General features: G+C 46.4%; 1 non-coding gene and 1 pseudogene across 1 annotated transcript; both read right to left on the bottom strand.

The window, feature by feature from the left end:
• Positions 1 to 27,691, bottom strand: part of LOC137315687 (zinc finger protein 850-like) — a 200,386-nt pseudogene that overhangs the window by 78,699 nt on the left and 93,996 nt on the right.
• Positions 808 to 879, bottom strand: trnat-ugu (transfer RNA threonine (anticodon UGU)). The gene has a single exon. It is a non-coding gene; the product is annotated as a tRNA-Thr (tRNA).

Below are 27,691 nucleotides of genomic sequence, written 5' to 3'. Positions count from 1 at the left end.
TGTCTGTCTCTCTCTCTTTCTGTTTGTCTCTCCCCCTCCCTCTCTACAATACCCGCAGATCTGAGAATCACAGGGTCAAAGAAGGAAACAGATCGGAACACATTTGTGCTCTGCAACTGACGGGCCCCAAGAATTCAGTCCCCAAACAGTCTCCGCTCAATAATATTCTGAAAATGACAATCACCTCTTTCTCTGTTCTATTTTTCTCTGTAGTTTTTGAAGAAGAAGCGAGGCAAAGAAGTAAAATTTGTAGTTGGCGTCTTAAAAATGCTTCCTCCCCGTCGGGGAGCTAAATCCCTGGCGAAGTGGGGATATCTCACCACGATGGAGAATATCCAATTGGAAATGATTTTTGCGAAGCCTTGTCATCGCCCCACGTCCCCGTGTCTCCCCATCTCAGGGAAGAGGTCAAAGTCGCCGGAAAAACTTTGACCATTTAACGATTCTACCGGAGCCGTTTTCCTGGGAGTCGGTTTTCAAACAGGACACAGGCTCAATGTGTTCCAATCTGTTTCCTTCTTTGACCCTGTGATTCGCAAATCTGCGGGTATCAGACAGATGGAGGGAGAGAGACTGACACAGACTCAGACAGACCGAGAAAGTCTCTTTCTGTCCCAGTGTCTCTCTCTCTTTCTGAGTGTCTCTCTTTATCACTCTTTTCCTCGCACCCCACATCACTTTATTCTGGATCTGAACAAACAGAGAGATGGAAATGTGAACGGTGAAGCTTCTTTCAACAGTGGCCCGTGGAAAGTTAAACAAACTGTCATCAAATTGGTCATTTCATTAAAAATTGAAGCCTGAAGCAGGTACGGACGGGGATCGAACCCACGTTCATCGGTTTACAAGACCGACGCCTTTCCACTTGGCCACCGCACCCCATGATCCACAATGGGATGATAATGTTCTTCAGCGGGTGAAGTCAGATCAACAGGTTTCGGCAACTGTTTGCGACAATCGACTGATTGAGGAACAATGGATTTCGACTGTTCCGCCTGAACGAATAATTTCATGACAGTTTATTTCACGGGCTATTGTGGAAAGAGTCACAGAGAGAGAGACAGATGGAGAGAGAGAGATGTACAGATGGAGAGATAGACACAGATGGAGACAAGGGGGCGGGGCGGGGCGGAGCCGGGGGTGGGTGGGTCGGGTGCAGAGAGAGACCTGAATCGAGTTTAAAATCGCTGGAATATCAGTGAAATTAAATTGTCCAAAGTGGGATTATCCGAGTTAGTCTTTCAATGTATTTTCCACATCAAATATTGGAGACCAATTGCAAGTGAAAGTTTTTCGGACGGAGGGAGGTGCACAGTGGTGTTCCCTCGGGGTCGGTGCTGGGACCACTGCTTTTTTGATATATATTAATGACGCGGACTTGGGTGTACAGGGCAAAATGTTAAAAATTGCAGATGACACAAAACTTGGAAGTGCAGTAAACAGCGAGGAGGACAGTGAAAGACTGCAACAAATATATATTCCTTAAGGCACAAAAACCCAACAGGAAAAGTGGTCCAACCGTGGCTAACAAGATAAATATAAGTTCGTATTAAATCAAAGGAAGAGGCAAATAAAGTTGCCAGAAAAAGCAGTAAACCTGAGGATTGGGAGCATTTGAGAATTCAGCAAAGGAGGGCCAAGAAATTGATAAAGAGGGAAAATAGAAAATGAGAGTAAACTGGCAAGAAACAGAACGGACTCTAAAAGCTTCTACAGGGATGTAAAAAGCTAAAGACGAGCGGTCGTGCTGGAAGGACCAGGATGACCGAGTGGTTCAGGCTTTGGATTTAAGATCCAGTGGATTTATCCCCGCGTGTTTCCGAACCCCACTCCTCGCAGCTGTTACTTCGGTTACATTTTGATCCTGCTCATTGTCACTCTTCTTCATTTGCATGATAGAAATGTTACCGCACGGAAGGATCGTTGCAATTTTAAGTGAACAGCATTTAACTGAAATCAAGTCGTCGTGACCGAGTGGTTTCGGCGATCGACTGAAAATCCACTCGGGTCTCCCCGCGCAGGTTTGAATCCTGCCGACTGCGGTTCAGAGCTTTCTTTCTCAAAGCTTTCATCTCTGTATTTCAATCTGTCCGTGTGGGTGCGTGTGTCAATTCTTCAACGCTTTTCAAAGTCTCTTTCTCCACTCCCGACATCATTTCATTCTGGACCTTGACTGACGAAGAGATGAAAGAAATGACACTCCGGCACATTACACACAAATTCAAAACGCAGGATGACCGAGTGGTTAAGAGTTGAAACGGAAAATTCAATGGGTTTTACCAGCGTGGGTTCAAACCCCCCTCCTGATAGTTGTTATTACGGTCTCATTTTCACTCTTTTCCCATTTCCATCACACCGTCAGAGAAAGGCTACAGCACGAAAGTAGGCCATTCGGCCCATCGAATCTGTGCTTCGGCTGTGCAAGATCATTCCAGCTCGTCCCTTTTCTTGGAGCCCTGCATTTTTTTCTTATCAAGTATTTATCCAATTCCCCTTTGAAACCATGATTGAATCTGCCTCCACCACCCCCTCAGTCAGTGCATTCCAGATCACAACCACTCGCTGTGTTAAAAAGCTGTTCCTCACTTCACCTTTGGTTCTTTTGCCAATCACCTTAAAGCTATGTCCTCTAGTTCTTGACCCTTCCACCATGGGAACAGTTTCTCTCGATCTACTCTGTCTGGACCCTTCATGATTTTGAACACCTCGATCAAATCTCCTCGCAACCGTCTCTGTTCCAAGAATCACAACCCCAGTTTCTCCAGTCTATCCACGTAACTAAAGTCCCTCATCATTGGAATCGTTCTAGTAAATCTCTTCTGCACCCTCTCGAAGACCTTCACATCTTTCCGAAAGTGCGGTGCCCAGAACTGGACAAAATATTCCAGTTGTGGTCAAACCAGTGTTTTATAAAGGTTCGTCATGACTTCCATACTTTCGTACTTGTGGCTCTGTTTGTAAAGCGTTGGATCCCGTTGCTTTTTTAAACAGTTTCTCAACATACCCTGCCACCTTTAACGATTTGTGCACATAAACCCCCAGATCTCTCTGTTCCTTTATCCCTTTTAGCGTTGTGCCCTTCAGTTTACATTGCGTCTTCTCATTCTTCCCTCCAAAATGTATCAATACGCATTTTTCTGCTTTAAATTTCATCTGCCACGTGCCCGCCCAAGCCACCAGCCTGTCTGTTTCCTCTTGACGTCTATCAGTGTCCTCCTCACTGCATACGACACTTCCAAGTTTTGGAAATTTTGGAATTGTGCCCTGAACACCCAAGTCCAAGTCATTAATATATATCAAGAAAAGCAGTGGTCCCAGCTCTGACCCTGGGGAACACCACTGTACACCTTCCTCCAGTCCGAAAAACAACCGTTTACCACTTCTCTCTGTTTCTGTTCCCCAGTCATTTCTGTATCCATGTTGCTACAGCCCCCTTTATTCCATGGGCCGCAGTCTTGATGATAAGCCTACCAGGCGGAACTTTATCAAACGCCTATTGGAAGTCCATAAACACCACATCAACCACATTGTTGTCGGAAGAGATATTTCTGTGGAGACTTCGTTTTAGCAAGGAGGCAATCGGCCGCCTCTGTGAGATATCACAAGAGGAGCTTCAGCCACCTTCTATTTCCTGCAGGGCCTCGTCAGTGGCATGTGGGTCATTTCAGTCAGGCTCCGGTAACATGTGCAACATCACCCAGAGCCCTGTGAGAGTCTGAATTCATCAGATCACAGATACACCATCACCCAGAGCCCTGTGAGAGTCTGAATTCATCTGGTCACAGGTACACCATCATCCAGAGTCCTGTGAGAGTCTGAATTCATCAGCCCACAGATACACCATCACCCAGAGCCCTGTGAGAGTCTGAATTCATCAGCCCACAGATACACCATCACCCAGAGCTCTGTGAGAGTCTGAATTCATCAGCCCACAGATACACCATCACCCAGAGCCCTGTGAGAGTCTGAATTCATCAGCCCACAGAGACACCATCACCCAGAGCCCTGTGAGAGTCTGAATTCATCAGATCACAGATACACCATCACCCAGAGCCCTGTGAGAGTCTGAATTCATCAGATCACAGAGACACCATCACCCAGAGCCCTGTGAGAGTCTGAATTCATCAGCCCACAGATACACCATCACCCAGAGCCCTGTGAGAGTCTGAATTCATCAGATCACAGAGACACCATCACCCAGAGCCCTGTGAGAGTCTGAATTCATCAGCCCACAGATACACCCTCACCCAGAGCCCTGTGAGAGTCTGAATTCATCAGATCACAGAGACACCATCACCCAGAGCCCTGTGAGAGTCTGAATTCATCAGATCACAGAGACACCATCACCCAGAGCCCTGTGAGAGTCTGAATTCATCAGATCACAGAGACACCATCACCCAGAGCACTGCGAGAGTGCATTCATGAGGTCACGGGCGCGGTATTCCGCAGGATTTCCCAGTTCATCAACCTCGACATGTCCCCAGATCGACAAAGGAATAGGTCTACCGTGTTCCACAGGATCGCTGGATTCCGCAAATGGAGAGGTCTACCGTGTTCCACAGGATCGCTGGATTCCGCAAATGGAGAGGTCTACCGTGTTCAACAGGATCACTGGATTCCCCAAAGGAATAGGTCTACCGTGTTCCACAGGATCGCTGGATTCCCCAAATGGAGAGGTCTACCGTGTTCCACAGGATCACTGGATTCCCCAAATGGAGAGGTCTACCGTGTTCCACAGGATCACTGGATTCCCCAAATGGAGAGGTCTACCGTGTTCCACAGGATCGCTGGATTCCGCAAATGGAGAGGTCTACCGTGTTCCACAGGATCGCTGGATTCCGCAAATGGAGAGGTCTACCGTGTTCCACAGGATCGCTGGATTCCGCAAATGGAGAGGTCTACCGTGTTCCAAAGGATCGCTGGATTCCCCAAAGGGAGAGGTCTACCGTGTTCCAAAGGATCGCTGGATTCCCCAAAGGGAGAGGTCTACCGTGTTCCCCAGGATCGTTGGATTCCCCAAAGGGAGAGGTCTACCGTGTTCCAAAGGATCGCTGGATTCCCCAAAGTAAGAGATCTACCGTGTTCCACAGGATCACTGGATCCCCCAAAGTAAGAGATCTACCGTGTTCCACAGGATCGCTGGATTCCCCAAAGGAAGAGATCTACCGTGTTCCACAGGATCACTGGATTCCCCAGAGTGCAGGGTGCTGTCGATGGAACCCATGTGATATGGAAGGCATCCAATGAGGCACCTGTCACTAACATCACCAGGAAGGGGTTTAATTCGTTAAATGGGAGGATCCTTTGCGATGCCGACCTGTGGATCAACTTTACCCTGCGGGAAGGACTGACCTTTGACCAGGAAGACGAGATGCCGCTGGGAATGAATGAGATGCAGGATGACAACCCGGATGTTGCTGGGGCCATTGTTGTTTACCCCACCCCGACCCCCGAGGAAACCGTCGCTGCAGGGGACAGGGCAGAGAGAGAGCACCCAGTGGCTGATGCTTTCAGACATCGATGAAAGTGACGAATTGTCTCTCCGCCCCCACCCGGGAAAGCAGATAACAGGACAAGCAAGATTGAAAGTGAAACAGTGAGCTTCAATTGCAGCATCAAAAAATTAGTGCAAAACTTTACATTTACATTTTGAGGTGGTTAGTGATTGCAAAACTTTATTGTGAACATTGAGGTGTGTAGTGCAAAACTTTAAATAAAAGTTGCGTTCACTTATTCATTTTCTAGTTTGAAATCATTTGCGATGTTAACATGGTTTACATTCATAAAATTTTGGAACAATTACAAATGACTACTGATTAAGTTCGAAGGGCAGCAGCAGCAACAAAAATTATCACACAAACATTCAGAGGAGATTCATCACATAACAAAATATCAACAAGCGAATAAAAACAAACAATCAAAACATCAACAGAACAAACAGCAATAAGATTTACAGACGCCCCCTTGCGGCATGCTCGAGGGTCGCTGTGACACTCTGAACAAGAGGAGGGGAACTCTGTCCGAGAGGAGCATCCTATTTCCTCCTGGCCCCCATCCCTCCCTGTGATCGAGCCCCTCTTGAGCCCAGGGCACGACCTCGGTGTCTTGTAAAATGGCTGTAATCAGGGAGCTCGGAGCTGGGGTGCTGCTGTTCCACGGGGACATGAGCAAAAGTAGCGTCAGGTGCAGAATTAGCTCCTGGCTCTTGGGCCTGTCCTCTGTCTGCAGCAGGAGGTGGCACGGGGTGTGTCACGGGCTTCGGGTGCAGCACAGCCGTGCTCGCATTCAACTCCATGAAATGTACGAGAACCTGGTGAATATTTGTCAGCTGGGCAATGTTCTGTCCAGTATGGGCCAGCTGGGCAATGTTCTGTCCAGTATGGGCCAGCTGGACAATGTTCTGTCCAGTATGGGCCAGCTGGACAATGTTCTGTCCAGTATGGGCCAGCTGGACAATGTTCTGTCCAGTATGGGCCAGCTGGGCGCTAATGTTCTGTCCAGCGTCCTCGATCTCCTGTCTCATGGAGGCGAAATAATCATGGTATTTGTCGCTCTCATCAGCCCTCAACCGTCTCACTTGTTGACCGTTGATGTCCTCTCCCAATTCATCATCCACAGGGTGGGGTGGGGGGAGGAGGAGCAGGGGAGCTGACATCTACGCCGTCTCACGGGAGACTGGTGCGCATCTACCCCACTCGCATCGATCCCTCAACCCCCGACAGGTCGGACTCAGCTGGCGGCTGCCTGTGAGAGGGGGATTATGTGTGTCTCGCACAGAGCCAGAGGGGCCGGGAGTTGGAGAGGCGGTGAGGTGAGGCTCCTCATGGTCAAGCGCTCCCCCCACATCAACACCCTGAGGTTGACAGGTGGGCTCAGGAGTGAAGACACCACTTCACCTGCCCTCACCTCCCAACTCCCACCACCGTCCCGCCCCCCACAGGGCCCGCATCGTCCTCATCCTCCAGAAACCGTCAACGTTCTTCCTCTTCCCGCTCACTAATCGTCAAAACTCCCTGCAGCTCAAACACCATCACCCTCTGCAGCCCAAACACCATCACTCTCTGCAGCCCAAACACCATCATCCTCTGCAGCCCAAACACCATCACTCTCTGCAGCCCAAACACCATCACCCTCTGCAGCACAAACACCATCACCCTCTGCAGCCCAAACACCATCACTCTCTGCAGCCCAAACACCATCACCCTCTGCAGCCCAAACACCATCACCCTCTGCAGCCCAAACACCATCACCCTCTGCAGCCCAAACACCATCACCCTCTGCAGCCCAAACACCATCACCATCTGCAGCTCAAACACCATCACCCTCTGCAGCCCAAACACCATCACCCTCTGCAGCCCAAACACCATCACCCTCTGCAGCACAAACACAATCACCATCTGCAGCCCAAACACCATCATCCTCTGCAGCCGCCGACTCACCACCTTCTACAGCCCGAGTGTCCTCAGACGGCTGTGAACCTGTGGGAAGGAAGAACAAAATGTTCCACTGGTGAAGCATGTTCATCGGTCACATCACAGACGCCCACACGCTGCACGAGCATGGTCAGACTCGAATCTCCTTTTCCCATCCTTCAGACAACACGCAGGTTTTAAACATGCAGCTGGCCAATGGAGGAATGTGAAACTCACCTTTCCTCGCTCCAGTGTCTGATCGGTCACCAGGCACGAAACTGGAAGTGTTGCCCTGCAGCTGAGTGGCCCTTTTTTCATGCTCGGTCATCTCCCTCATAAAGGCTGAACCGCCGCCGGTCTTCGACCTCTCACGGTTGTTAATAGCCATTTTACACTACAGGACATTAAACAATAAAAATCAGTTTGTGCTTGTTTGTGTGAGAGAGATAAGTTGGGGGTTTGGAGACAGGGTCTAATTCACTAATTGTAATTTAACACCTCAAATCTCTGGAGTAGGGATAAAAGATCTGTAAAAGCATTCAGTGAGGCCCGTCCACAATGGTAACTGAGATTTACGACCAGTTGCCATTAGATTGAACCTTGACCACACCACCCAGAAACAACCTGTGTTTCTGCATTAGTTAAACTCAGCACATTTAAATCTGAACTTTTGAATTTCAAAAACTCTCTATACATCCTGACCGACTGCATTAAATCATTGATTTTTTGCGGCCCTGTTCCGCTGTCCGTGACACGGTGCTGTTGGTGCTCAGAACCTGTGCCACCTCCTTCCACACCAACACGCTAACTTGCTGTGCCGCCCGAGACTTCCGTTCCGTGAAGCCGCCGAAGCCTCACCTCAACCTCATTGAGGAGTGTGGAGAGGTCTTCATCAAAAAATTACTGACCATTGTATTACCAGCCCCCTTGTATACTTACTGAACATTGTATTTTCAAAACGCATGTATCCTTACTGACCATTGTATTATCACTTCCATGTATCCTTACTTTTTTTTTTATTCGTTCATGGGATGTGGGCGTCGCTGGCGAGGCCAGTATTTTTTGCCTATCCCTAATTGCCCTGGAGAATGTGGTGGTGAGCCGACTTCAGGAACAGCTGCAGTCGAAGTGGTGAAGGTTCTCCCACAGTGCTGTTAGGAAGGGAGTTCCAGGATTTTGACACAGCGACGATGAAGGAACGGCGATATATTTCCAATTGGGGATGGTGTATGACTTGGAGGGGTACGTGCAAGTGGTGTTGTTCCCATGTGGCTGCTGCCCTTGTCCTTCTTGGCGGTCGAGGTCGCGGGATTGGGAGGTGCTGTCGAAGAAGCCTTGGCGAGTTGCTGCAGTGCATCTTGTGGATGGTACACACTGCATCCATGGTGCGCTGGTGGTGAAGGGAGTGAATGTTTAGGGTGGTGGATGGGGTGCCAATCAAGCGGGATGCTTTGTCCTGGATGGTGTCGAGCTTCTTGAGTGTTGCTGGAGCTGTACGCATCCAGGCAAGTGGAGATTATTCCATCACACTCCTGACTTCTGCCTTGTAGATGGTCGAAAGTGTTTGAGGTGTCAGGAGTTGAGTCACTCGCCGCAGAATACCCAGCCCCTGACCTGCTCTTGTAGCCACATTATTTATGTGTCTGGTCCAGTTCAGTTTCTGGTCAATAGTGACCCCCAGGATGTTGATAGTGGGGGATTCGGCGATGGTAATGCCGTTGAATGTCAAGGGGAGGTGGTTAGATTCTCTCTTGTTGCAGATGGTCATTGCCTGGCACTTGTGTGGCGCAAATATTTCTTGCCACTTATAAGCCCAAGCCTGGATTTTGTCCATGTCTTGCTGTCTGCGGGCACGGACTGCTTCATTATCTGAGGGGTTGCGAATGGAACTGAACACTTTGCAATCAAAAGCGAAAATCCCCATTTCTTACCTTATGATGAAGGGAAGGTCTTTTCTGAAGCAGCTGAAGATGGTTGGGCCTTGGACACTGCCCTGAGGAACTCCTGCAGCAATGTCCTGGGCATGAGATGATAGGCTTTCATCAACAGCTACCATCTTCCTTTGTGCTCGGAATGACTCCAGCCACTGAAGAGTTTTCCCCCTGATTCCCATTGACTTCAATTTTACTCGGGCTCCTCGGTGCCACTTTCGGTCAAAAGCTGCCTTGATATCGAGGGCAGTCACTCTCACCTCACCTCTGGAATTCAGTACTTTTGTCCATATTTGGACCAAGGCTGTAATGAGGTCCGGAGCCGAGTGGTCCTGGCGGAACCCAAACTGAGCATCGGTGAGCAGGTTATTGGTGAGTAAGTGCCGCTTGATAGCACTGTCGACGACACCTTCCATCACTTTGCTGATGATGGAGGGTCGGCTGATGGGGCCGTAATTGACCGGAGTAGATTTGTCCTGCTTTTTGTGGACAGGACATACCTGGGCAATTTTCCACGTTGTCGGTTAGATGCCAGTGTTGTCGCTGTACTGGAACAGTTTGGCTGGAGGCGCGGTTAGGTCTGGAGCACAAGTCTTCAGCACGACAGCCGGGATGTTGTCGGGGCCCATCGCCTTTGCTGTATCCAGTGCACTCAGCCTTTTCTTGATATCACGTGGAGTGAATCCAATTGGCTGAAGACTGGCTTCTGTGATGGTGAGGATATCGGCAACGCTTCAGCCTTGTCTTTTGAACTCACGTGCTGGACTCTGCCATCATTGAGGATGGGGATGTTTACAGAGCCTCCTCCTCCCATTAGTTGCTTAATTGTCCACCACCATTCACGACTGGATGTGGCAGGACTGCAGAGCTTTGATCTGATCCGTTGGTTGTGGAATCGCTTAGCTCAGACTGCAGCATGTTGCTTCCACTGTTCCACATGCATGTAGTCTTGAGTTGTAGCTTCACCAGATTGGGACCTCATTTTTAGATATGCCTGGTGCTGCTGCTAGCATGCTTTTCTATACTCCTCATTGAACCAGGGTTAATCCCCTGGCTTGTTGGTAATGGTAGAGTGAGGAATATGCCGGGCCATGAGGTTACAGATTGTGCTGGAATACAATTCTGCTGCTGCTGATGGCAAACAGCGACTCATAGATGCCCAGTTTTAAGCTGCAATAACTGTTCTGAATCTATCCCATTCATCACGGTGATAGTGCCACACAACACGTTAGATGGTGTCCTCAGTGCGAAGACGGGACTTCGTCTCCACGAGAACTGTGCGGTGGTCACTCCTACGAAAACTGTCATGGACAGATTCATCTGCGACAGGTAGATTGGTGAGGACGAGGTCAAGTAGGTTTTTTCCCTTGTGTTCGTTCGCTCACCACCTGCCGCAGGCCCAGTCTGGTAGCTGTGTCCTTCAGGACTCGGCTAGCTCGGTCAGTAGTGCTGCTACCGAGCCACACTTGGTGATGGACAATGAAGTCCACCCCCGCCCCACCAGAGTACATTTTTTCCCCTGCTACCCTCAGTGCTTCCTCCAAGTGGTGCTCAACATGGAGGATGCCTGATTCATCAGCTGAGGGAGGGCGGTAGTTAGTAATCAGCAGGACGTTTCCTTGCCCATGTTTGATCTGATGCCATGGGGTCCGGAGTCAATGTTGAGGACTCCCAGAGCCAGTCTCTCCTAACTGTATATCACTGTACCGCTACCACTGGTGGGTCTGTCCTGCCGGTGGGACAGAACACACCCAGGGATGGTGATGGAAGAATCTGGGTCGTTGGCCGAAAGGTATGATTCTATGAGTATGGCTATGTCAAGCAGTTGCTTGACGAGGCTGTGGGACAGCTCTCCCAATTTTGGCACAATTCCTCAGCTGTTTGTGAGGAGGACTTTGCAAAGTCGACTGGGCTTGGTTTGCCTTTGTCGTGTCTGGTGCCGGCTGGTCCGCCCGGTTTTATTCTTATTGTGATTTTTTTTAAGCTAGATTGCACCACTGAGTGACTTTATTGGCCATTTCATAGTGTGATTAAGAATCAACCACATTGCTGTGGATCTGGGGTCACTTAAAGGCCAGACCGATTATTGACAGCAGGATTCCTCCCCTAAAAGACATTAGTGAACCAGAAGGGTTTTTCATGACAATCCGGTAGTTTCATGGCCACCTTCACTGATACTAGTTTTTTTTTTAATTCCAGATTTGATTTAATTAATTGATGTTAAATTCCCCACTTCTTGTGATCGGGATTTGAACTTAAAACTACAGATTACTAATTCATTCAAAAATCCACAATGCTACCGCACGCTGGTACGACTTATGGTATTATCAGCCCCCATGTATACATGCTGACCATTGTATTATCAGCAACCATATTTACCAATTGACAATTGTACCATCAGGCCCCATGTATTATTACTGACCATTGTATTATCAGCCCCAATGTATACTTTCTGATCATTGTATTATCAGCTCCCATGTATCCTTATTGACCATTGTATTATTTGTCCCCAAACATACTTACTGACAATTGTATTATCAGCACCCATGTATCCCTACTGACCATTATATTATCAGCCCTCACGAGTACTTACTGACCATTGCATTATCAGCCCCATGTATCCTGACTGAAACATTGTGCTATCTGCCCCATGTATTCTAACTGACTGTTGTATTATCAGCTGCCATGTATATTTACTGACCATTGCATGATCAACCCCCATGTATCCTTACTGACCATTATATTATCAGCCCTCATGTGTACTTAGTGACCGTTGTATTATCAGCACCCATGTATATTTACTGACCACATGATTATCAGGCACCAAATATACTTACTGACCATTCTATTATCAGCCCCCATGTATTCTTATTGTCCATCGTATTATCAGCCCCCATGTATCCTTAAAGACCATTTTATTATCAGCCCCATATATCCTTACTGAACATTGTATTATCAGCCCCATGTATCCTAACTGAACATTGTATTATCAGCCCCATGTATCTTACTGCCCATTAGATTATCGCTCCCATGGATCCTTACAGAGCATTATATTTTCACCCCCATGTATCCCTGGAGACCATGGCATTATCACACCCCATGTGTCCTTAATACCCATTATATTTTCACCCCCATGTATCCCTAGAGACCATGGCATTATCACACCCCATGTATCCTTACTGCCCATTATATTTTCACCACCATGTATCCCTAGAGACCATGGCATGATCACACCTCATGTATCCTTAGTGACCATTCAATTATCACCCACATGTTTCCTTACTGACAATTGTACTATCACCCACATGTATCATCATTGACCATTGCATTACCTGACTCCAAGTATTCTTATCGACCATTGCATTATCACATCCCAACTATCCTTATTGACCGTTGTATTATCAACCCAAACATTCTTAGTGAACATTGCATTATCTGCCCAATTTACACTTACTGACCATTGCAGTATCACACCCCATGTATCGTTTCTGACCATTGTAGTATCAACCTCAGGTATTCTAACTGACCATTGTATTATCAGCCCCCATGTATTCTTATTGACCATCGTATTATCAGCCCCCATGTATCCTTACAGACCATTTTATTATCAGCCCCATCTATCCTTACTGAACATTGTATTATCAGCCCCATGTATCTTACTGCCCATTAGATTATCACTCCCATGTATCCTTACACAGCATTATATTTTCACCCCCATGTATTCCTAGAGACCATGGCATTATCACACCTCATGTATCCTTAGTGACCATTCAATTATCACCCACATGTTTCCTTACTGACAATTGTACTATCACCCACATGTATCATAATTGACCATTGCATTACCTGACTCCAAGTATTCTTATCGACCATTGGATTATCACATCCTAACTATCCTTATTGACCGTTGTATTATCAACCCAAACATTCTTAGTGACCATTGCATTATCTGCCCCATTAACACTTAATGACCATTGCAGTATCACACCCCATGTATCGTTTCTGACCATCGTAGTGTCAACCTCAGGTATTCTTACTGACCATTGTATTATCACCCCCGTGGATTTTTACTCACCACAGTATTTTCCGCAACCAAGTATCCTGACTGACTATTGCAATACCACCGCTATGTATTCTTACTGACCATTGTATTATCAACTCCAAGTATTCTTACTGACCATTGTCTTATCTCCATCAAAGTAACCTTACTGACCATTGTATTATCACCCCCATGATTTCTTCCTGACCATTGCATTATCACACTCACGTATCATTATTGACCGTTGTATTGTTACTCCCCATGAGTCCTTACTGACCATTTCATTATCACACCCCTTTTATCCTTAATGACCATTGTGTTATCACCCCCGATGCATCCTTACTGACGATTGCATTATCGGCCCTCACGTATCCATACTGACGATTGCATTATCACACCACAAGCATTCTTACTGTTCATTGTCTTCTTACCCCCATGTATTCTGATTTATTATTGTATTATCAACGCTATGTATTATTACTGACCATTGCATTGACACACTCCATTGATCCTTACTGACCATTGCATTATCTCTCGCATGTATTATTACTGACCATTGTATTATCTGCATCCAAATATCATTACTGACCATTGTATTACCATCCCCATGTATTCTTGCCGTCCATTTCATTATCTCACCCATTGTATCCTTACTGACCATCGTATTATCAGCCCCCATGTATCCTTACTGACCATTATGTGATCTGCTTCTATCCATCCTTGTTGTCTTTTGCACTTTTGTTTAGTCCACCCCAGAAACCTGATTTGAAACATTCTGAAATTGCAGGCTGAATTAGTGCCACAGAAATAATCTGAACTCTGTCAGTGAAGCTGCTCTCTCTTCACATCAGTATTGTAAGATGGTGAGATTCATATTTTCTTTTTCATGTCATTTTATTTCAGTGATATTCAGAATTTTCGGTAGCTTCACTTCATGTCAGTAAAATATTTGTTTACCGATAATTTTCTATACAGAGTGATGGAGTTAAGCGGTCAACCTTACCTGTTTGTTTCGTGACTGCAATTAATGTCAGTCAGTGTGTCGTTTAATTGTCTCACTGGAGAGTTCCCTCAGGCTATAAATAGGGACTGTTTTCACAGTGTCACATCAGAGTGTTTGATGCAGCATTGCCTCGAGTACAAACAGTGATCAAATCTTTAATGCGGTTGGAGGAACCTTAAGAAGCTTCGTTGGAGGAAGGACGTCCAAGAACAAAAGAAGAAAACTTTAAGCGAGAGAGAGAGAGAGAGAGCTGATCGCTCTTCTGCCTTGATGCGGAAATCCTTGGTTTTAAGGTTGTATGTATTATTTGATTTATTTGATGCTTGTTAGAATTGTATAAATCATTAAATATTCACTTTGACTAACGAACGAATATGTGTGACTTTGTTTGATCGACTATTGCACAGGCCCTATAATCGTTTACAATATCAGCTCGCATGGGATATGTCACAACTAAGCTTCAGATTCTGGGGGCACTTTATGATGCACAAAAGATTTACTATCCGCTCCTCGCTGCTATTGGTGTTCCTGGTAAGTCATTATTTCGGCAATTAATTCTGTAAACCATGTTTATCTGTATTTATTTTCCTTGACCTTCAGACCCGGTCATTAATTGCATTCAGTGTAATCCTCTTGTTCAGTGTCTGACAATGCGCCTTGTTTCCTTCATGTAACATGTGAACAGTTGCCGATTCACTGGTCCCAGTTCAATGAACACTATATCCTTTTTATGACTTTTTTCAACTGATGGTCATTTTTTAGGATTTGACTGTTATTTGAGTCTCGTACACAAGGAATGTTGGTGGACGATTCTCTTTATTGAACAGCTTGCCCTCTGCTCTCTGCACTGAACCCGAGTATCGGATCAGAAATATGTGTTCACAGGTAACAGGAGTTTTCAGGTCTGCTGGTTATAGTTAATGACACTGATCTGTGGAAACCAGCGCTCACAGTCAGATCACCAATACACTCTGAAATATTGGACAATATCCAATAATGATTCAGCTCCAGGCAGCTGTCTTACTTTCAACCGTCTGCCACTCTGCCTTATGGTCATTGGTGCTGGATGGTCAGGACAGGCTTTAAACTATAATATATGTTCCAGTAAATTGTTTATTCAGTTATGTTTGAGTTGATTTATTTCCACTGTTTTGATTTAGTCCCGTTCCCTTGGGCCACATTACAGGAGATCTCAGTGATGTCCACATGGACTATCTAACATTTACTGTTGAAGCGCATTGGGACCTTTCACTATGTTAAAGGCGCTATATAAATGCAAATTGTTGTTGTTTATTCAATTATGTTTGAATTGATTTATTTCCTTTTTTTTATTCAATCCCATTTCTTCAAATCACTTTGAAATTCCCAACTGTTTCATCTTTGACCCTCCATTCGCCACGATACTTCTGCAGATACTGATTTGATGAATCTCACCTTCATCTCCACCTTTGATACCCTTGACCCCAGTAAACACCTTCCACTCTCTCACCCTGTTCGTTCTCCTTGGCACGACTCTCACTGTTGCTCGCTTCAGTCCGAGGCGCCCAGATTTGAACACTTATGACGTACATCTGGATTGGCCATTTATCGCCAGATCTCGCTGGACCTCATCAAGCACTATCGGGACCTGCTCTCCTCTGTGAAAACTCCTCACTATTCCAGGATCACCCTGGAATGCAGAGATGACCCCGGCTTCTCTTCACTACAAACCGCCTTCTGAAACCCCTCTCCCCTGTCCCCTCCACCCTCACTTTCAACAAGTGCGAGGAGCTGATGGACTTCTTTGTCACTAAGATTGAGACCATTCATTCAGCTGCCTCTGCCGCTACTCTCCCTTCCCCTTGCCCACCGAGCCAAACTTCCCCAAGGTCCCCGCGCCCCAGCCCTAGCCCTGAATCCACATCTTTCTCTAGTTTCTCTTCTATCTCCCCTCATGCCCTCTCCGAGCTCGACTTCACCAAAAAACAATCTGCTGCTCCCTCGTCCCCTTTCCCACTAAACTGCTGACTACCAACCTTGACTTCCTGACCCCGGTGCGAACTGATAATGAAAACGAATGTACCGTTATCGTTCAAATAAAGTCACACGTATGTTGGAGGTTCGTAAATCAAAATGATTATTTAATGAATTAAACAATTCTCACAAGCATCAACCAAATCAAATATTACATACAACCTTAAAACCAAGGATTTCAACATCAAGGCAGAAGAGCGATCAGCTCTCTCTCTCTCTCTTGAAGTTTTCTTCTTTTGTTGTTGGACGTCCTTCCTCCAGGTGAAGCTTCTTAAGGTTCCTCCAAATGCATTAAAGAATCTGCCACGATGTCCCATCTTTATATGATTTTGCCAGTTGGGGTGTGAGTAAAAGTTAAGAGAAGTTCCATTTTGGCCACTCACACACTGTTGCATTAATGATGGACGGTTTGCTGGGTCACTCAAAACCATGTGGCCCCAGGTGCAGCCTTTCTACCGTGTGAAACCACCGAGTGAAACCACCGTGTTAAACCACCGTGTGAATCCTCCTGCAGCCTCTCGGCCGTCTGAAACCAGGTGTAAGTAACTTGAATTGTCTCTTCCAAGGATTTCGAACTCTCTCAGCATTGTTTTTCCAAGTTGTTATCTGTTGAGCTTCTTATTAGTTGTTTTGAGAACCAAAGCCAGTTTGCATCTAAATGAATTTTTTGCATCTGTTTTCACTATGGAGAAGGACGATGTAGACATAGAAATACGGCAGGGGGACTGTGATCTTCTCGAACATATTAACATCGAGCGGGAGGAGGTATTGGCGGTTTTAGCAGGCCTAAAAATGGATAAATCCCCAGGCCCGGACGAAATGTATCCCAGGCTACTGTGTGAGGCAAAGGAGGAGATTGCGGGGGCTCTGACACATATATTCAGAACCTCTCTGGCCACAGGGGATGTGCCAGAGGACTGGAGAACCGCTAATGTACTACCATTATTCAAGAAGGGGAGTAGCGAAAAACCGGGGAACTACAGGCCAGTGAGCCTAACATCAGTGGTAGGAAAATTATTGGAAAAAATTCTGAAGGACAAAATTAGTCTCCACTTGGAGAAGCAAGGATTAATCAGGGATAGTCAACATGGCTTTGTCAAGGGAAGATCATGTCTGACTAATTTGATTGAATTTTTTGAGGGGGTGACTAGCCGTGTGGATGAGGGTAACGCAGTGGATGTGGTATACATGGATTTCAGTAAGGCCTTCGATAAAGTCCCGCACAGGAGACTGGTCAAGAAGGCACGAGCCCATGGGATCCAGGGTGCCTTGGCACTTTGGATACGAAACTGGCTTAGTGGCAGAAGGCAGAGGGTGATGGTCGAAGGTTGTTTTTGTGACTGGAAGCCTGTGGCCAGTGGGGTACCACAGGGATCGGTTCTGGGTCCCTTGCTGTTTGTGGTCTACATTAATGACTTGGATATGAATGTAAAAGGTATGATCAGTAAGTTCGCTGATGATTCAAAAATTGGTAGGGTGGTAAAGAGTGAGGAGGATAGCCTCAGTCTGCAGGACGATATAGATGGGTTGGTCAGATGGGCGGAACAGTGGCAAATGGAATTTAACCCGGAAAAGTGCGAGGTGATGCACTTTGGAGGGACTAACAAGGCAAGGGAATACACAATGAATGGGAGGACCCTAGGCAAGACAGAGGGTCAGAGGGATCTTGGTGTGCAAGTTCACAGATCCCTGAAGGCGGCAGAACAGGTAGATAAGGTGGTAAAGAAGGCATATGGGATACTTGCCTTTATTAGCCGAGGCATAGAATATAAGAGCAAGGAGGTTATGATGGAGCTGTATAAAACACTGGTTAGGCCACAGCTGGAGTACTGTGTGCAGTTCTGGTCGCCACACGACAGGAAGGATGTGATCGCTTTGGAGAGGGTGCAGAGGAGATTCACCAGGATGTTACCAGGGCTGGAGCGCTTCAGCTATGAAGAGAGACTGGGAAGATTGGGTTTGTTTTCCTTGGAGCAGAGGAGGCTGAGGGGGGACATGATTGAGGTGTACAAAATTATGAGGGGCACAGATAGGATGGATACTAAGGAGCTTTTTCCCTTCGTTGAGGGTTCTATAACAAGGGGACATAGATTCAAGGTAAAAGGCGGGAGGTTTAGAGGGGATTTTAGAAAGAACTTTTTCACCCAGAGGGTGGTTGGAGTCTGGAACTCACTGCCTGAAAGGGTTGTGGAGGCAGGAACCCTCACAACATTCAAGAAGCATTTGGATGAGCACTTGAAATGCCATAGCATACAAGGCTACGGACCAAATGCTGGAATATGGGATTAGAGTAGACAGGGCTGATGGCCGGCGCGGACACGATGGGCCGAAGGGCCTCTATCCGTGCTGTATGACTCTATGACTCTATGACTCTATGAAACTTCTCGAAGCTTCTACACACCGTTACTTTCATTCTTATCAGTTGTTGTTGAAAACCGAATCTTCTCAAAGTTTCTGCACATTGCTGCCTTTGCAGTTTAAACTTACAATGTCCAAATGTAATGCCCAAAGGGGTAAAGTTAAATCTTTCATTCACGGTTCTCTCTTGTCTGGTAGTGTCACCCTCCTCAAATCTGCCGTCATCACCCCATCCTCAAAAAACCCATCCATGACCCCTCTGTCCTTGCAAATTACAGCCCCCATCTCCAAGCTCCCATTCCTCTCCTGGAACCTGTTGTCGCATCTCAAATACGTGCCAATCTTTCCTACAACTGCATTTGGAACCTTTCCAATCAGGTTTCCACCCTGATTCATCACTGAAGCGGCCCTAATCAAAGTTTCAAATAACATCCCATGTGACTGACCGTGGTAAACTATCCCTCCTCATCCTTCTCGACCCGTCTGCAGCCTTTGACACGGGTTACCACACCATCCTCCTCCAACGCCCCTCGTCCTTGTCGAACTGGGTGGGACTGACCTCGCGTGTTTCCATTCCTATCAATCGGGGCTGAGCCAGAGAATCTCCTGCAATGATTCATCTTCCCGCCCCCACACCGTTATCTCTGGTGTCCAACAAGGAACAATCCTTGACCCCTTCCTATTTCACATATTCAAGCTTTCCCTCGGCGACATCATCCAAAACACAAAGTCAGATTCCACATGTAACTGACACACCCAGCGATACCTCACCACCGCCTCTCTCGACCCCATCGCTCTCTCTGATTTGTCACACTGCTTCTCCGACATCCAGTCCTGGATGAGCAGAACGTTCATCCAATTAGGAAGACTGAAGCCCCTATCACAAATTCCATTCCCTCGCTACTGATTCCATCCCCCTCCCTGGCCACTTTGAGGCTGAACCGGACTAGTAGGCGTTCTGTTTGGCCCTGAGCTGAACTTCTGACCCCATATCCTCTCCATCACCAAGACCGCCTACTTCCACCTCCCTAACATCTCCCGTCTCCGCCCCTGCCTCAGCCCATCTACTGCTGAAATCCTGACCCATGGTTTTGTTACCTCCAGAGCCGACTATTCCAATGCTCTCCCGCCTACCCCCTCCATAAATTTCAGCTCATCCAAAACTCTGCTGCCCGTATCCCAAATCATACCAAGTCCCGTTCACCCATCACCCCTATGCTTGCTGACCTACATTGTCTCCCGGTCGAGCAACGCCTCGATTTACAAATTCTTATCCTCATGTTTCATAGATTCACATAGAATTTACATCTCACAAACAGGCCAATCGGCCCAACTGGCCAATGTTGATGTTTATGCTGCACATGAGACTCCTCCCATTCAACTTCATCTCACCATATCAGCATATCCTTCTATTCCTTTCTCCCTCATGTACTTCCCCTTAAATGCATCTATTCTATTCGTTTCAACTATTCAATGTGGTAGCGAGTTCTACATCCTAACCACTCTCTGCATAAATACGTTTCTCCTGAATTGTTTATTGGATTATTGGTGACTATCTCATATTTATGTCCCCTAGTTTTGTTCCCCCTCTCCCACATATGGAAACGTCTTCTCTACGTCTATCCTCTCAAGTGCTTCATAATTTTAAAGATCTGTATTATGTCACCCCTCACCCTTCTCTTTCCTCGACAAAAGACCCACAGCCTGTTCAACCTTTCATGATAAGTATATCCTGTCAGTTCTGACATCATCCCTGTAAATCTCTTCTGCACCCTTTCCAGTGCATCTATTCCCTTTTTATAATATGGATTCCAAAACTGTGCACAATCGTCCAAGTGTCGACTAACCATTAGTTATAAATCACTGGTCAGGCCTCAGCTCTCCAATTGTGTCCAATTCTGGGCACCACACTTTAGGAAGGATGTCAAGGCTTTGGAGGGGGTGCAGAGGAGATTTACTAGAATGGTACCAGGGATGAGGGACTTCAGTTATGTGGAGAGACTGGAGAAGCTGAGATTGTTCTCCACGTGTTCAAATCCCTCCGTGGATTCTCCCCTCCCTGTCTCGGTAACTCTGTGTTCCTCCAACTCTGGCCTCTTGTATCATTGGTCCCGACCTCTTTTGGGTCTATCCTGCTGGTGGGACAAGATGAAGATGGACGAATCAGCGATGTTTGCTCATGGACATGATTCTGTGAGTACGATTATGTCAGGCTGTTCCTGAACTCGTTTTAGGGAAAAATTTTCAACGTGAGAACCATCCCTCAGATGTTATTGAAGAGAACTTTGAAGGGCCGAACGTGCTGAGATTGGTTTACTTTTACGATCCCTTGGTCGCTGATGGCAGATCCATCGGAATGTATTGCTATTACTGAAACTTGTGACGATTGTTTACAATTGGCTGCCTTGCTGGATAACATCAGAGGACATTAAAAGTCGACCAATGGTTTGGGTCTGGAGTTACATGTCGGTCTGACTGGGTAGAATGGGAGGCAGCGGGGTTTTACAAACCATCCCGCAGTTCTTCACGTCTATTTTTTTGATAAAATTACCAGGTTTGATCAATTGAATTTCACGATTTGCCTTGGTGGGATTTGAAAAACCGACTCCAGGATTATTCCCCCAGTACCAGGACATTCCCGCTGAAACATCACCTGCCTCCGCCCCAACATCAACACATGAAACCCTCAACCAAATCTTTATCACCTCCAGACTCGATGATCAAAATACACCCCCGGCTGGTCTCCCATCCTCCATCTTCTGTAAACTTCAGTTCATCCAAAACTATGCTGCCTGTATCACATCCCACAAAACTCCGGCCCACACTTCAATCTCAACTCTCCAGTCCTGTGAATCCAGTGTCTTACCCACATGCCTCGTCGTGCACTCCACCAGTGGTGGCCGTGACTCCAGTCTCTTGTCCACCCTCCTCTCCCTTCACTCCATCAGTGGTGGCCGTGACTCCAGTCTCTTGTCCACCCTCCTGTCCCTTCACTCCACCAGTGGTGGCCGTGACTCCAGTCTCTTGTCCCCCCTCCTCTCCCTTCACTCCACCAGTGGTGGCCGTGACTCCAGTCTCTTGTCCATCCTCCTCTCCCTTCACTCCACCAGTGGTGGCCATGACTCCAGTCTCTTGTCCATCCTCCTCTCCCTTCACTCCATCAGTGGTGACCGTGACTCCAGTCTCTTGTCCACCCTCCTGTCCCTTCACTCCACCAGTGGTGACCGTGACTCCAGTCTCTTGTCCATCCTCCTCTCCCTTCACTCGATCAGTGGTGGCCGTGACTCCAGTCTCTTTTCCATCCTCCTCTCCCTTCACTCCATCAGTGATGGCCGTGACTCCAGTCTCTTGTCCATCCTCCTCTCCCTTCACTCCACCAATAATGGCCATGACTCCTGCCTCATGTCCATCTTCCTCTCCCTTCACTCCACCAGTGGTGGCCGTGACTCCAGTCTCTTGTCCATCCTCCTCTCCCTTCACTCCACCAGTGGTGGCCGTGACTCCAGTCTCTTGTCCATCCTCCACTCCCTTCACTCCACTCGTGGTGGCCGTGAGTTGAGCCGCGGACGTCTCACGTTCTGAAATTTTCTCCTTAAACTCTTCTTCCTCTCCACCTCCATCTCCCCCTTTAAGACCCTCCTATACACCCAAGCTTTCGTTCACAGCTCCGAATCTCTCATTCTTTGACTTGGCGTCCATTTTCATCACGCCTCTGTGAAGTTCGTTGGGATGTTTGTTAAAGCAACTGTATGGTACAAATTGCAGTGAAATTAATTATTGATTGAATCACACTTCAAAACTAAGCCACTGGCTGTGAAGCGCTTTGGGACGTTCTGAGTTCGTGAAAGGCGTGATATAAATGCAAGATTTTCTTGCATTCAAGTGATCATTTTAGAAATGGAACAATTTCCCCTCGGAGGGAATCACAGCCAAGTCCAAATATGCTGACCCAAAGTCCACACATGCGCAGTTTCCAGCAGGGAAACAGGACAGTGATCAGGACTCGGAACCCTGGGTTATTTCCCTCCTAACCCAAGGTCATTGAGGCCATTGTAACTTCCAACTGCCGACCCAGTACAGGCCCTGGATTGGAGTTGGGGCCTGCTGGTGGTTTTGGTTTCCTGCTACACCAGGGCGGTGCTTTAAAACAAATCCTCTCCACAGCAGAACGTTCTGCCACAGATAAAAGAATTAGATTCTCGCCCTGGATTCAATAATAACGCTGAACATTTCACCCTGAATTCGACCAGGCTGCTGCTTTTACTCTCAGGCTGAAGTACAATTCCCTATTTTTCTCTTCCTTACAGTAAACTTAGTGACAATTGTGATCCTGTCTCGAGGAAGGTGCGGTCTCTCCAAATGTGTCACCCGATACCTGGTGTCCATGGCAGCGGCCGATCTACTGGTCGTTATCACTGATCTGATATTCAGGCAAATTCCTATTCTTTATTGGGATAAGTTTGAGTTCATTTGGGACTTTAAAGTGTGTAATATTCACGCCGTCCTGCTTTACGCAGTCACAGACTGTTCTGTCTGGTTCACAGTCACTTTCACCTTTGATCGATTTGTGGCCATTTGTTGCCAGAAGCTGAAAACAAAATATTGCACCGAGAAAACGGCGGCTGTGGTTCTGGGAACAGTGAGTGTGCTGTTCTGTGTGAAGAACACTTTCTGGTTCTTTATGTATGGAGGTGAATATTGGTTTAGTAATTCTCCCTGGTTTTGTTATGTATCAGATTATGTTATTTATTCACAGGTGTGGACAGTAATTGAATTCCTTCATTATATTTCAACCCCATTTGTTCCATTTGTTCTGATTCTGCTGCTCAATGCTTTAACCGTCAGACACATTTTAGTGTCGAGCAGAGTCCGCAGGAGACTCCGGGCCCACAGCAGTGGGGAGAGTCCCAGTGACCCAGAGATGGAGAAGAGAAGGAAATCCATCATTTTGCTGTTTCTTATATCGGGGAATTTTATCCTGTTATGGGTGGTAATTCTGTTGTATTCTGTATGGAACCGATTGTATACATTGGACTTTATTCCTCTGTCTCCACCTGAATTTGTACAAGAACTGGGATTTATGCTCCAGCTCCTGAGTTGCTGCACCAACACGTGTATTTATGCCGTGACCCAGACTAAATTCAGAGAGGAGTTGAAGAATGTGGTGAAATATCCCTTTACTGGAATTGTTAAATTCATTAAATAATGAGAAGACTTTCCATCATCACAAGGTGTTGGTCTGGTTTTCTGCCCAATCCCCTCATCTCTGTGATACAAACACAGTGAGGCCGGTTTTCATCTTTCACCGCCCTGATGAAGTGACTAACCGGGACGGTAGATGTGGGGAAGTCCGCGGAGATCAGTCCCGCTTGATTCCGGCTGGTTTTGAGCCCCGCTAAGTCCTCTGGTGCGGCCTGGGGCGGGTTGATGAAGCTCCAGTCCGCCAGGCTCTTGTTTCATGTGTTTACACAAAGCGGGCGTGGCGGGGAAGGTCGCTGTGTCATTTTAGAGGCCCCAGGGGACAGGCCTCTGAGTACCCAGCAACCCCAGGGAAAAATTGGGGAAAAGGCCTCGGACCAACCTGCAGCCAGGGAGGAAGGCGTACAATTATCAGTGGTTTCAGCCTTTTAAAGGCCCCTGGTCTATCTGTCCCATGGACTTTTATGTAATTCACCAAATAAAATGTCCCTTTGAAGACTGCGGTTGGGGAGGATGAACTATGAACTGTACCCAGCTCACCCTGAACACATGCAGCCCATGGTGTGAGGACCAGAGAGTCATCTTTGAGTAATCATTTCACTTCTCCTCAGAGACATAGTTACCGGAGGAGGCCATTGAGCCCCTCCGGCTTGTTCCTCCTTCAATTCGATCATGGCTGATCTGAATCTGAACTCCATTTCCCCCTTGGTTTTGGAACCCTTAATACCCTCGCTTAGCAAAGATCTATCGATATCAGTTCTGAATTTTCAATTGACCCCAGTCGCAACAGCTTTTTGGGGAAGAGAGTTCCAGATTTCCACCATTCTTTGTGTGAAGAAATGCTTTCAGACATCAAGTCTGAACAGCCTAGCTGTAATTTTAAGGATACACCCACTTGCTGTGGACTCTCCCACCAGAGTTGATGTACAGGGTAAAATGTGATGATGTTCAGGGTATAAAGTGGTGATGCACAAGTTTTAAAATGGTGATGTACCAGGTAGAATGTAGTGATGTACAAGGTATAATGTGGTGATGTACAGGGTACAAAATGGCGATGTACCGGATATAAAGTGATGATTTACAAGGTATAAAGTGGTGATGTACAGGGTATAAAGTGGTGATGTACAGGGTATAAAGTCATGATGTACAGGGTATAAAGTGGTGATGTACAGGGTATAAAGTCATGATGTACAGGGTATAAAGTGGTGATGTACAGGGTATAAAGTGGTGATGTATTGGGTATAAAGTGGTGATGTACAGGGTATAAAGTGGCGATGTACCGGGTATAAAGTAATGATGTACAGGGTATAAAGTGGTGATGTACAGGGTATAAAGTGGTGATGTACAGGGTATAAAGTCATGATGTACAGGGTATAAAGTGGTGATGTACAGGGTATAAAGTGGTGATGTATTGGGTATAAAGTGGTGATGTACAGGGTATAAAGTGGTGATGTACAGGGTGTAAAGTGGTGATGTACAGGGTATAAAGTGGTGATGTACAGGGTATAAAGTGGTGATGTGCAGGGTATAAAGTGGTGATGTACAGGGTATAAAGTGGTGATGTACAGGGTATAAAGTGGTGATGTGCAGGGTATAAAGTGGTGATGTACAGGGTATAAAGTAATGATGTACAGGGTATAAAGTGGTGATGTGCAGGGTATAAAGTTGTGATGCACGAGGTATAAAGTGGTGATGTACAGGGTACAAAATGGCGATGTACCGGATATAAAGTGATGATTTACAAGGTATAAAGTGGTGATGTACAGGGTATAAAGTGGTGATGTACAGGGTATAAAGTCATGATGTACAGGGTATAAAGTGGTGATGTACAGGGTATAAAGTCATGATGTACAGGGTATAAAGTGGTGATGTACAGGGTATAAAGTGGTGATGTATTGGGTATAAAGTGGTGATGTACAGGGTATAAAGTGGCGATGTACCGGGTATAAAGTAATGATGTACAGGGTATAAAGTGGTGATGTACAGGGTATAAAGTGGTGATGTACAGGGTATAAAGTCATGATGTACAGGGTATAAAGTGGTGATGTACAGGGTATAAAGTGGTGATGTATTGGGTATAAAGTGGTGATGTACAGGGTATAAAGTGGTGATGTACAGGGTATAAAGTGGTGATGTACAGGGTATAAAGTGGTGATGTACAGGGTATAAAGTGGTGATGTGCAGGGTATAAAGTGGTGATGTACAGGGTATAAAGTAATGATGTACAGGGTATAAAGTGGTGATGTACAGAGTATAAAGTGGTGATGTACAGGGTATAAAGTGGTGATGTACAGGGTATAAAGTGGTGATGTACAGGGTATAAAGTGGTGATGTGCAGGGTATAAAGTTGTGATGCACGAGGTATAAAGTGGTGATGCACAGGTTATAAAGTGGTGATGCATTGGGTATAAAGTGGTGATGTGCAGGGTATAAAGTGGTGATGCACAGGGTATAAAGTGGTGATGTACAGTGTATAAAGTGGAGATGTACTGGGTATAAAGTGGTGATGTACTTGTTATAAAGTGGTGATATACAGGGTATAAAGTGGTGATGTACAGGGTATAAAGTGGTGATGTTCAGGGTATAAAGTGGTGATGTACAGGGTATAAAGTGGAGATGTACAGGGTATAAAGTGGTGATGTATTGTGTATAAAGTGGTGATGTACAGGTATTAAAGTGGTGATGTTCAGGGTATAAAATGGTGATGTCGTGGGTATAATGTGGTGATGCACAGGGTATAAAGTGGTGATGTACAGGGTATAAAGTGGTGATGTACAGGGTATAAAATGGTGATGTCGTGGGTATAATGTGGTGATGCACAGGGTATAAAGTGGTGATGTACAGGGTATAAAGTGGTGATGTACAGGGTATAAAGTGGTGATGTACAGGGTATCAAGTGGTGATGTTCAGGGTATAAAGTGGTGATGTACAGGGTATAATGTGGTGATGCACAGGGTATAAAGTGGTGATGTGCAGGGTATAAAATGGTGATGTCGTGGGTATAATGTGGTGATGCACAGGGTATAAAGTGGTGATGTACAGGGTATAAAGTGGTGATGTACAGGGTTTAAAGTGGTGATGTATCCGGTATAATGTGGTGATGTACAGGGTATAAAGTTGTGATGTACAGGGTATAAAGTGGTGATGTATTGTGTATAAAGTGGTGATGTACAGGGTATAAAGTGGTGATGTTCACGGTATAAAGTGGTGATGTACCAGGTATAAAGTGGTGATGTACCGGTTTTAAAATGTTGATGTACAGGGTATAAAGTGGTGATGTACCGGGTTTAAAATGTTGATGTACAGGGTATAAAATGATCTCCACACACATTGAACACAGCTCATCTTTCACTCCTGGACAATTGTAAAGAATTTTACAACACCAAGTTATAGTCCAACAATTTTATTTGAAAATCACAAGCTTTCGGAGGCTTCCTCCTTTCTCAGGTGCATGTGGCGGTCTATGCGATTTTTCGCTGTGGCCCGTCGGAACTGTCGATCGATGAGTCGAGCATCATATCCCGTTCTTATTAGGGCCTCAGAAGACTTACATGGGACGCAACCAACAGAGTACCCTTCATCATCCAGTACTTCCCCGGAGCGGTGAAACTGCGCCATGTTCTCTGCAGCCTTCAACATGTCATCAATGACGACGAACACCTCGCTATGGCCATCCCCACACCTCCACTACTCGCCTTCAAACAGCCACCCAACCTCAAACAGACCATCGTTCGCA

This window comes from Heptranchias perlo, unplaced genomic scaffold, assembly GCF_035084215.1.
Source record: "Heptranchias perlo isolate sHepPer1 unplaced genomic scaffold, sHepPer1.hap1 HAP1_SCAFFOLD_56, whole genome shotgun sequence".
Taxonomy (NCBI): domain Eukaryota; kingdom Metazoa; phylum Chordata; class Chondrichthyes; order Hexanchiformes; family Hexanchidae; genus Heptranchias; species Heptranchias perlo.
Note: the sequence above shows the minus strand (reverse complement) of the source record. Positions and strands in the feature narration are given on the sequence as shown.